Source organism: Topomyia yanbarensis, chromosome 2 (genome assembly GCF_030247195.1).
Source record: "Topomyia yanbarensis strain Yona2022 chromosome 2, ASM3024719v1, whole genome shotgun sequence".
NCBI classification, from domain to species: Eukaryota; Metazoa; Arthropoda; class Insecta; order Diptera; family Culicidae; genus Topomyia; species Topomyia yanbarensis.
In genome coordinates this window covers 248,514,240-248,526,853 of record NC_080671.1, presented here as the reverse complement: position 1 = coordinate 248,526,853, position 12,614 = coordinate 248,514,240, and the positions used below count along the sequence as shown (strand labels likewise).

Below are 12,614 nucleotides of genomic sequence, written 5' to 3'. Positions count from 1 at the left end.
AAAATTGTTGCGATATAGCATATGATTTGTCATTTGAACGACATAAAAACTCAATGTTGACGATTTCGAATGGCAATCATCCAAAAAATGGTGGATTCAAGATCGAATGACTTCATGTCTGTATTGGAATGAACAGTCTGTGATATTCGAAGGATAGACATAACGCCATATGAATTATTTGCACCCAAAAAAGTAAACGATGGTGCTTATTATTATCATCTCAACTAACAGTAGTTGATCATTCGTGTTTCATCTGTTTCCAGTGTTTGGGCTGGCTCGAATGACAGTCATTTGAAGCGCTTCATGCGTTTGCGAGATAAGTTTTTTCATTATTTCTGTGCAGTCGCAAAAAGTCAGTTCGCGACATCAAAACGTGAAAAAACTGCTGCTTGTCATCTTCAAGACTAACGTACCCTAGAAAAATTGCTTTGGAGCTGATTTCCTGGTATTGGGAGAGAAACTAGCGTCCGGATCAAAGGATTTATTTGCATATTTTGGAGCAATGCCACTGACATGGTGTCTTTCAACATACAGGGAATAGCCGTTATTTAGTCCAAATAACTTGTCAAAGCCATAGTATGCAAGGCAAAGAGGGAGTACTGGAAAGGGAGTGAAATATACAATAGGTAAAATGTTTCGTAAGTTTGTGCACAGCTAGTTTCACGATCATATTTTTTAGGATGGATGCCAAATAGCTGTCAATTGATGACTATGTTGATCGGAACTATTATTCTGGTTAAATGGTGGCACTAACGATTCAATATCGTACGGGAATCACAGCCCTAGGAACCACGAGTCCCGAGAGATTGTAGTTACAGGTATTCCTATCCCAAGGTTTGGAAAATTTCCACGCGACCGGCACTAGGTGATGGCCAAATCTACTGGTTTCACATAGCCGTCTTAGTCCCTGAATCAGATTCGAGAGCTAGACGGATCGCATGATATGCAACATGAGGAGCCAATGTTCGATCTGCTTTGGTTCTATCCCGATGACCATGGCGGCTGAACTACATTGCCCCACAATGCTGATTACCTTTGGAAATGTACAATCAATTAAACAATCTGACGCAGGTATTTCAGTTTTATTATGGAAGGGTTCAATTTATAGCATTAAGCACTATTTACACTTATCCGATCCATTTCAGTTCCGTGCACGGACACCAATATTCTTTCATACAAATCAAAAGCGAGCATTCACACTTGTCCGGCACGGCACCGTCCCGGATAAGTGTGCTCACATTTGAAGCGTGTAAAATAATATTGGCATTCGTGCACGGTACTGAACCGTTGCCAAAGCGGATCGGAAAGGTGTTACTTTGACCAAATACAAATTTGTATTTGCTTTGACTTTATCGTTATGTTGTTACAATATTCCCTGCACAAAAGTACACTAAAAAAATCGAAACGTTAATTCTATTTGTTTCAAACCGCTTAAAATTCATATGAAGAAGAAATGCTATTGTTATCGAGCGCACACATACCTTCTATGTGTCAATTGTATAAACTATGTATGCACACACATAAGTTATATGTGCATATTGTTATAGAATGGGGTTTTATGTGCCTAATAATTATGAAATGTGAATGTAAGATTAATATTTATTGTAAATACACACATTAGGTTTATGTGCCAGTAAATAGTGTCGTAAACGTATGCTTCCGCAATAGTGCAAAAATCTATAAACCAATAGGCATAACGTTTACTTTTTTGAGTGTATTATGATTGTGGTTAATATACACGTGGCATTCATGACACACGCCTGTTTACGAATATTTTGACGCATGAGAATTTTTTCAAAAAGACATCTGCAATGATTTACTCTCTTTGTTTACTTTCTCTTTCGATTTTTACGGTGTCACTACAACGCTTTTCACTTATTTTACAGTACAGATCGAAAGACGGTGGTTTTAAGTAGCATATTATGACCAGACTTGAGGGATAAATGTTAAAGAGACCGAATTATTAACAGAAGAGAAAGTAAACAAAGAGAGTAACTCATTGCAGATATGACTTTTTGAAAAAACGCTCAAGAATTGCGTCCCACTATTCACCATCTTGCTGTAATAGTGATTTATTTCCTCTTTTCAGAAAACACCAGCACCGCACAAACGTAAGAGATTCTGTGATGGACCAACGTTGCCGCAAGAGAACACTGGTAGCAATAGGTTTGTTCCAGTACCAGGAGAAACTGGAAGTACTCCGGAGAAAGCAGGGAGAAAATCGTTCCTGTATTATCTTCTTTTCTTTTCCTTCTTTTGGTAGCAAATCGGAGTGAAAAGGAGCAAGAATGTTTTGTTCCGGAGTGACTTCCGTGTACTGGAACAAACCTAATCATTGTTAGCAGAAAGGAAACCACTCTTTTGCGCTCAAGCAAGAAACCAAGTCACCCAGCAATTTTTAAGTTTACTGTAAAACTTGAAGGCACTGAGCTAGATCAGCAACCTCCCGGTGCGATTGTTAAAAGTCGATCAACGATCCAGTAGAATTACGCACTAGACAAGAGAATATGTCCGGAATTACAAATTCTGACTCATCAGAAAAATATCTTTAAAAAAGCACTAGCTCGGAAAGGGTATCAATCGAAACTATGAAAAGTTTCGACTGACTCCAACGCAAATTCCGGAAACTTTTCTTCGTTGATTGCGCGAATATTATATTCTGGTACTGCTGGGTAAATTTCACATTGAAGAATAATTCCGTTGCTAGCTGCCATGATTCAGCATCGAGAGATAGAACCTATAGTCGAGATCGAACCAAGAGAGCAAGGCAAACCGTTGTCACTAAACGCCCTAGCACTAAACTAAAACAAGTTATATTACAAATAAGACATAACTTTCTCCGCTGAAGGAAGGCAACAAATTTTTACCGTTAAATTTGAATACTGCGTAATTGTCTCTCTTCGCTTACTTTCGTAGTCACCGATGTTACGTAACATGTTTTAACTGAAGAATTTTTTTTTGAAGACTCACGTACCGGGGGAGTAGCGATAAAAAAAGTTGTGGTTCAGCCGGAAATGAACTGGATTTCTGGCTGGTTCCAGTTCGTATTCTGGCTCCAGTAACACAACCGATTCTAATTAGTCACTGAAGTCGGAATACGAACTGGAACCAGCCAGAATTCCGGTTCATTTCCGGCTGAGCTTAACTGGGTGCTAAAGCTGTACCCAGTAAAGTTCAGCCGGAAATGAATTGGAATTCTGGCTGATTCCTGTTCGTTCACGGGCTCCAGTGACACAACCGATTCTAACTAGAATCGGTTGTGTCACTGGAGCCGGAATACGAACTAGAACTAGCCAGAATTCCAGTTCATTTCCGGCTGAGCTTAACTGGGTAAGATTGTCATGATGACATTCACACAGAAAAAAAATGTTGGTAAAAATAAGAGTTTTTCACTCTTAGCAAAAAAGAACCAACGCATACTCTTAGTTTGAAAATAAAACTTTTATTTTGAATACTATTCTTCATTAGCTAAAAAGGAAAACTTTTATTTAGATTATTATTCTTGATTTATTTAAAAGTTTTACTTTCAACCTGATAGTAGGCGTTAGTTGTTTTTTTTGCTAAGAGCGGAACACTCTTACTTTTACAAATATTTTTTTTCTGTGTGTTGGTAACGAAACTATATTAAGCAAAGTGTCAAAAGTTTGAATTCAATGTGAGGTTTTTTTTATACAACGGTAGCATGTTACAAGCATTTGGATTGTGTTTTGATGTTTTTAGAATATATTATTTTGATCAATAGTTTTTAAGAAACCAATAACAATAAATTACGTTTGCAAAATGCAATAAACTGTTTCAATAATAATTATATACGTACAACCGATTCCTTGATTGGAACTGATCTTCTGCTTAAAACCAAATATATATCCTCTTGTTCTTTGAGCAACTTTCATTCAACTTTTCGATGACATTTATGCTAAGAAATAATGGAAGTATTTCGATTTTCAGATTTGGTATATACGCTGAATATGGGGATGTCTTATCAATTTCGACGTTTTAGTTCTTGTAAAGTTAATGTTAACATTTCAATCTTGATCGGTTGTTGCTTTGCAATGCGAAACTTTTGCTTCTATTTTCTGAATGTCTATCATTTGATACTTGCATACAGGGGTGGAAAGTAACTTGCAACAAAACAAAAGGCTGTCATCCAAAACACAACTGACAAATGTTAAAGGGCCGGGTCATATTGAATATCATTCGGAATAACGCTTCAGTTTTGGTACAGTGTAGGGCACCAGCGAGTCTAATTCAGAGCAGGGTTGCCAAAATTAAATCTGTATTTTTGTCCTTAAAAATCTTTTCATCTGTATTTATTCTTCGAAAAATCTGTGTCGATATCTGTATCGAATCAGTTGAGTCGTTAAACCTGGATTTTGCTGGATTCTTCTTCATTTAAATATTTTGTTGATATATAATGTTACATACATTAGGTCGACCCATGTAGCTATGGATTTTTCGGACAAAAAATTTAGAATTGACAAAGTCACAGAGCATTACAATTAACGTTTCTGGAAATAGACTTCACCCAGGCATTTACAGGGTGCTAACCTGAGTGTATTACAAACCTTTACTTTTCAGAATGTACGACCAAAAGTAAATATATATTTTAATATAGAGGGCTAAGCTGAGAGAGACACAGAGGATGTGTTACTCAAACAGAAATCAATATTTCAAAAAATAGTTTTTGTAACATCATTTCTCAAAAATCTGTATATCTGTACATACACACAAAAATCTGTATATCTGCACATACAGATTCTTGGTTTGAAAATGGCTGAAAAATCTGTATAAATGCAGACTATTCTGTATTTTTGGTAACCCTGATTCAGAGCTATCTGAGCGGCGAGTTAAATCTGTAAATAATACTAAAAATTAATTTCTATTCCATAATTTTCAGTTCAGCAATTCGAGAGATCGTGCTCACCGCAAGCCATGAAAAATAGACTACGTTGTGGAGCGATGATCACTTTTTATTTAAAAATCACGGTTAAATAAAAAATTAAACCATTAAAAAATTCAAATAGTTTATAATTTTCACAAACCTATTAGGAAAATTTGTTTAATAAGCTTTCGTAATATTGTGTAGGAAAAAAGCTGAAAATTTCAGTATTTTCTCTATCTGCAACATATAAACCCTTAAGTCTATAAAATAACCCCTTGAAAACTACCTAAAAATTGTTGTAGTTCGATGCAATAAAAAAATCCCCAAAAATGAAATGTACCTATTAATGTAAAATACAGTGAATAATACATACAATAAAGACCCATTTTTATCAGTCTCATGGTGTATTTTAGGCTGACAAAATGGAGACATTGACTAAATTGGACAATTTTTATAATAAACTGAAGCTGTTAAAATATTCTTCCCGTCCCTTGATATAGTCTTATAACTATTTCTGATTATAATGAACTTTTTATTTTTGCATATTTCCATCTTCATGATAAGGAAATCATACTCAATAAAGGATTTACTCGAATTCAGTCTTGTTCATTTGCTAGAGCCCATCAAACATATATTCATATATGGCTGATAAAATCGGGGTTTCAATGTATTATAATAGATATTCAGCATTTGAAGAAGTTTCTTGTGAACGAGTGTAGAACGACTTTGTTTCTACTTACTTGAAGTCAGCAGCGTAGCCAGAAATTCGGTTTGGTGGGGCGTACTGTCCAAAGGGTATAATTCCGAAACCGTAATTTTTGAAGTTTTAAAATTATGCAGAATTATTTTTTCTGAAAATAGTAACATAGTTCGTGTCTTTAGCGAATTTGTTGAGACTTTATTGTAGTCATGAATATTAACCTGAGAAAATTCTTGGACGATATACCGTCAAAATTATTTTGTCAAATGATGCGCTGTTTAACGTTTGTAAAACTCATCAAAGATACTAAACCTCCGAATTTTCCGGTTTCAAAATGATGCTATCTTGTGCGTCCGGTTTCAAAATGATGCTATCTTGACCTTAAATTACTGTTTTTGAACTTTTAATTTGTTTTTGATTCTGATGTTTAGTTTCCAAGATATTATTATTATTTTATTATTTATTCTTATTTTTCATCTGACCTATGTTGGTCTACATGAAATGTAGTTGAATGGGAAAAGCCTATTTCAGGATATACTTCAGAAGCAATCCTCAAATGGGCGTAAAAACCCATTATCTTTTCATATATTCACACCTGATTACAATGGATTCACACTACAATAAAATATAATAACATAGTACACAGCATTATCATAAATAAAATATACAAATATTACAAAAAAATGAATCTTAAAATCTAAGTCAGCCTTCTTAGTCTATTTTTGAAAACATCACAAGATACAGAAAAGTCAAAATGACCATAAACACTATTAAAAACATTACACATCGCCCTAATGGGTTCGTTTTGACCGTACTCGGTGCGTTGAAACTCGAGTCTTAAAAAGTTATGCGATCTGAGACTTCTCGGGGGCACATTGCCATTTATTTGTGAGAGAATATCTGGAGCATCTATTTGGCCAGTTAATATCTTCCCAACAAATACTGCTCTAAATGTATTCCGCCTTTTGGCTAGGGTTTCCATATCGAGCAGACGACAGCGATCGATGTACGGTGGTAGCTCTGTTGGGTTACGCCAAGGCAGAGTTCTAAGAGCAAAACGGAGGAATCTTGCCTGCACTGCTTCTATTCGGTTGATTCAAATGCTTGTGTAAGGACACCAAATGGGTGCTGAAGCTTCCAAGACAGATCGTACAAGTGAAAAGTAGAGTGCCCGCAAACAATATGGATCAGTGAATTCTTTGGCGATTCTTATAATGAAACCGAGATTTCTATTTGCCTGTGCTGTAACATGAGAGTAATGATTTCTGAATGTCAGTTGTGAGTCCAGAAGTACACCGAGGTCTCTGACAACTGTCATTCTCTCTAGCGATTCCCCGGAAATGGTGTAGTTCCACAGTATTGGATTTTTTCTACGTGTAAAAGATATTATGGAGCATTTGGACACGCTGAGAGCCAGCAAGTTGCGATTACACCAACTACAAAAAGCATCTAAGTGTTGCTGTAGTTCCTTGCAATCTTCTATTGACCGCACAATAAGAAATAGTTTGAGATCATCGGCATATATATGTCTACACCCAGGAGGTATAACAAAACAAACGTCATTGAAAAACAACGAGAAGAGCAACGGTCCTAGATTGCTCCCTTGAGGCACTCCCGACAAGTTGATGAAACTGTATGACTCGTTATTTCCTAATTTTACATACAGATAACGATTTACGAGATTTGATTTAAGCCACCCTATAAAATAATCCGAAGCGCCCAGCCGCTTCATCTTTGCTAGTAGAAGAGAGTGATCTACACGATCGAATGCAGCCTTGAGATCCGTGTATACAGTATCGACCTGAGATCCAAGTTCAATATTTTTAATACAGAGCGAAGTGAATTGGGCTAGATAAGTAGTTGTCGATCTACCAGGAAAAAAAGCCATGTTGGTCCTTCGATATATATGCTCTGGTCTCACGAAACAGCCCATTTCCTACTAATATTTCAAATAACTTTGAGCCAGCGCAGAGTGAAGTTATGCCACGATAGTTCGCAACATTTTGCTTATCACCTTTTTTAAAAACCGGAAACATAACTGATTTTTTCCAACAGACGGGGAACGTTGATTGCGACAGCGATTGGTTAAAAATTAGTCTTAAAGGCGTACATAATGCGCTTGCGCATCTTTTGATTATAACGGAAGGAATACCATCTGGTCCTGCCGATGTTAAAGACTTTAGCTTTCTCATAACAGTTAGAATATCTTCGTCAGTAAATTGAATAATTCCTAAATTAATTACATCATGAGGGACATCCTGAAGACTATGTTCCATCTGAGTGGAGGTGGCCGAGGCTTTTTTAAACATACTTGAGAAATGCTGCGCAAGTAGATCACAGATGCCGCTTGGGGTACTTGATGTTTCATTTGCAAGGAACATACTGGAAGGAAGCCCATTTTCTTTACGTTTCCCGTTAACGAAAGACCAAAACTGCTTTGGATTTTATTTCAGGTTCGATTGGGTTTGTGCGACGTGTCTTGAATAGAGAAAGCGATTATATGTCTTGTAACTGTTGCTGGCTTCAATAAACTCTCGTTTTGTGAGGGGGTTTCGTCGGCTGGTGTAATGCCGAAGTGCAGCTGCTCTCGCAGTCTTTTTAGTTTACGTAATTGACGATTGGACCACGCTGGTTTTGGTCGGGGACGTGGTGCGGGAACATGTAGTTTGAAAAGTTGTTTTAGGACCAGTGAAAGTTTTTCTACGGCAACATCTACATCGATCGCGGAATTTAGCAAAGTCTCCCAATCGATTGCCTGCAGTGAGTTCTGGAGCCTATTGAAATCAGTTTTTGAAAAATTGAACTCCCTGACATCTAGCATTTCGTCATAAACAACTAACTGGGGACAGATCTGCGTTTCTAGAAGAGGAGGATGGTGTGCGTCACAAGCAACTAACGGCTCAAGGGCTTCTGAAACGGTGCAGTTAATAGAAGCTTCTTCATTTACGAAAAGGAGGTCCAGGGCGTCTGTTATTTACTGTACACATTTGCAGCATGTTCAATACAGACATTCCGTCCAGTAAGGCAATACTCACTCTAGAGAAGCTTGGTTCAGGAGGGTCTGGGAAGGCATAGCCGGAGGAGGTACTTTTCCATAGAAGTCCAGATTGATTATAATCACCAAACAGTAGATGAGCCGTGTTGGGTTGAATGGAAGTTGCGATGTCAAGTGCTGAGTCTATGTGCTTCTGAATAATATCTATATCACATGCGGAGTCGGGGGGAATATACACTACGCCAACACAAATATTAGTATCGCGACCGCGAATATCTACCCATAGTTGTTCGAGATCGGTTTTGGCAGTTTATGTTTAGACGAGAGCCGGTTGGACACTGCGATAAGCACACCGCCACCGTGTTTTTTCCCTGTACTGTCTGGATCGCGATCATTACGGTATGCCGTGTACTTTGAGCCGAATAACTGGAGTGAATTGATTTGATCATTCAGCCACGTTTCGGTTAGAATAATAACATCATATTCGGCGTCTGAAACAGCGATGAACAACTCGTCAATTTTGGTGCGAGTCCTCTCACGTTCTGATAGTAGATACTAAGACGTTCCTGCAAGTAATGTCCTGACGGTTGAGCGGTAGAAAGATGAGCGGCGATGGCGTCCACCTGTAATGGGGGTGGGTTTTCAGCGGGAGCAGCATCTGTATGTCCTACTTCGGAAGAACATATACATTCATTGCATTTACCTGACAGGGAAAGTTGGCTACCATAACATAAAAATTCCGTGGAGAGCGGAACGTCGTTGATGGAATCTGGCTGATTGCACCCGTCGGAATGCTGCAATTGTGGATCTAGTTTAAGGTGCGCAGTATCTTGAGTAGCTTCGGGAGGACATATATCCTCCTTAGCTTTACCTGACCGGGAAAGGTCGCTGCCATAACATACAAGTTCCGTAGAAACCAAAAGAACGTCGTTGATGGAATCTGGCTGATTGTACCTGTCGGAATGCTGCAATTGTGGATTTAGTTTAAGGTGCGCAGTATCTTGAGTAGCTTCGGGAGGACATATACCCTCCTTAGCTTTACCTGACCGGGAAAGGTCGCTGCCATAACATACAAGTTCCGTAGAAACTAAAAGAACGTCGTTGATCGAATCTGGATGATTGCACCCGTCGGAATGCTGCAATTGTGGATCTAGTTTAAGGTGCACAGTATCTTGAGTAGCTTCGGGAGGACATATACCCTCCTTAGCTTTACCTGACCGGGAAAGGTCGCTGCCATAACATAAAAGTTCCGTAGAAACTAAAAGAACGTCGTTGATGGAATCTGGCTGATTGCACCCGTCGGAATGCTGCAATTGTGGATCTAGTTTAAGGTGCGCAGTATCTTGAGTAGCTTTGGGAGGACATATACCCTCCTTTGCTTTACCTGACCGGGAAAGGTCGCTGCCATAACATACAAGTTCCGTAGAAACTAAAAGAACGTCGTTGATGAAATCTGGATGATTGCACCCGTCGGAATGCTGCAATTGTGGATCTAGTTTAAGGTGCACAGTATCTTGAGTAGCTTCGGGAGGACATATACCCTCCTTAGCTTTACCTGACCGGGAAAGGTCGCTGTCATAACATACAAGTTCCATAGAAACTAAAAGAACGTCGTTGATGGAATTTGGATGATTGCACCCGTCGGAATGCTGCAATTGTGGATCTAGTTTAAGGTGCACAGTATCTTGAGTAGCTTCGGGAGGACATATACCCTCCTTAGCTTTACCTGACCGGCAAAGGTCGCTGCCATAACATACGAATTCCGTAGAAACCAACAGAACGTCGTTGATGGAATCTGGCTGATTGCACCCGTCGGAATGCTGCAATTGTGGATCTAGTTTAAGGTGCGCAGTATCTTGAGTAGCTTCGGGAGGACATATACCCTCCTTAGCTTTACCTGACCGGGAAAGGCCGCTGCCATAACATACAAGTTCCGTAGAAACCAAAAGAACGTCGTTGATGGAATCTGGCTGATTGCACCCGTCGCACAGTGGCTCAAAACAGCGTTTTGAGGTACTTAATTCATTGGAGTCAAAACTGTTCATATTAGCGATTTTACATATTCTACAATGTTTGTGTGTGTAAAAAGTGCCATCTTGTGGCAATATTGTTGTTTCAAACAAATGATCATAGTAGGCTATAAAAAATTTAACATTTGAACCGAAAGAGATAGCGCTTGGCAGTCTTCGACAAAGTTGTAGAGCAGAGTATTTTCATAAATTTTGCAGAAAACATGTTGTCTCTGTCGCTCACAGTTATTGAGTTATAAGATATTTTCTATGATGAAGTCCTACAATTCTTATTTTTACTTATAACTTTTTTGTTTCTGATTTTTAGCGTTAACAATGTTCGAAGGTATTTTTTATCATTATAAAACACACAACTTTTTCGAAGAAATAAAATAGCTGTGAATGCTGTGTAAAGACTTATGGCTGATTTTGATTTTATTTTAACCTGTTTTTGAACCCGTGTAACATTCCTATCGGCAAAAACTGTAATTATACTATCAATTATTCTAAGAGGACTGGGTTTCGCCTATAAAACGAAGGCAAAACCGTTTGTCCATAATCACCCGTTCAGAAGTTATACCCTGTTGAAAGCTGTACGTCTGGACCTCTTGAAGTCGCGCGTATGCCTCGCTGAACGAGTAGGCGCTGGTGTTCAAAGACGCTTTCGCTTGTTTTTCTGAGTGGTGCGCACTCTGTGTACTAGCGCGTCTGTATGTCTGTATGTATACGTCGAGGCAGCTCATCCTTATCTCCACCAGCGTCAGTAGACCGTTTATTAATTCGCACTATAGTGTTAAACCCCAAAACCTTCTCTTAGCTACGCCGTTGCTTGGAGTTATTAATTTCGCTTTTCATTTTCCGATATGTTTCAGATCGATCCAATGGTTATAAGTTAGAAAAATTGCAGTCAGAAGGTGAACATTTTTGCACTGATATGTTATCAAGTTCCTTCCAGACAACTTGAAAGTGTTCGGTGATTATTTCTAGCGGTTCGCAGAGGAGTATTTGACCGAAAAAGCTGGCCGAAAGTTATATTTTCAAAAACCATTATCAAGGACATTATATTATATCATAATATTGCCTAGTGATTTCTGCATTAGATGGCAACCACGTTACGTGTATTTATTAAAGTTTGGCAACGCTGTTCACTGTTAAAGGTAGGGTTTTTTTAATACTCCAGGCTGATTTAAAGTTGCGCGTGGAAACAAAATTTTCCAAACATTAGTGATTCGAATTGTTTCGACTCAAATATCCTATATTTTTAATAAACCAAGGTCAGGATCATATTTTGGTGTAGATGGATCCGTATACTCTAAAAAATATTAGTCTTATTAAATTCAAATACAAAGAAAAAAAACCTGTTTTAATCCACCTAGCGGTGCAATTGTGCCTTTCTCAATCATGAACACGTGAATGTTTGCGTTGTTTATATTCATTAAAAGCTTTCAAATGAATATATTACATTTTATTATTATACATGACGTGACAAATATACAAGAAAAATCACTATTCGAGTTCTAAAATTTTGTAAAAGAAAAAACAGCTACATTAATATTAAATTGAAAAAAGGTGCGAAATCGGCAGTCCTAAAAAGTCGATCTTCATAAAAAAAATTTCGAGATAACATAAAATCTCGACGTTTCATACATTTTAAAGATATTTGGCATCAAAAACGAATTTGATTTCTGAAATTTCATGGGGTCCCCCCTTTGAAAAAAAAATCGGCCCAACCGTTTCCGGGAAACTGATGTGAGTACGTCAATTTTGCAAGATGGCCGCTTTTCCCGGGCACTTCCGGAACCGTCTATGGTGGTCAATGTAGTCAACGAAAGTTTGGTTGGCCGTCGGTGACCTAGAACAGCAAATTTAAGTTGTTTAAGAGACATTTTAGCGAAATTTTTACCTTTTCTGCTTTCATCGGAGTATCGGTTTGAATCGCAATTTGCTATGTGATCGCACGCCACAACCTGTAACTCCGGAACCGGAAGTCAGATCGGGATGAAATTAAATAACCATTTACGAAGGCGC

General features: G+C 38.2%; 1 long non-coding RNA gene across 1 annotated transcript; it reads left to right on the top strand.

The window, feature by feature from the left end:
• LOC131683054 (uncharacterized) lies at window positions 1-3,180 on the top strand. Its single transcript, XR_009304342.1, has 3 exons — window positions 1-626; window positions 680-1,071; window positions 2,090-3,180. It is a non-coding gene; the product is annotated as an uncharacterized LOC131683054 (long non-coding RNA).
• The last annotated feature ends 9,434 nt before the right edge of the window (window positions 3,181-12,614 follow it).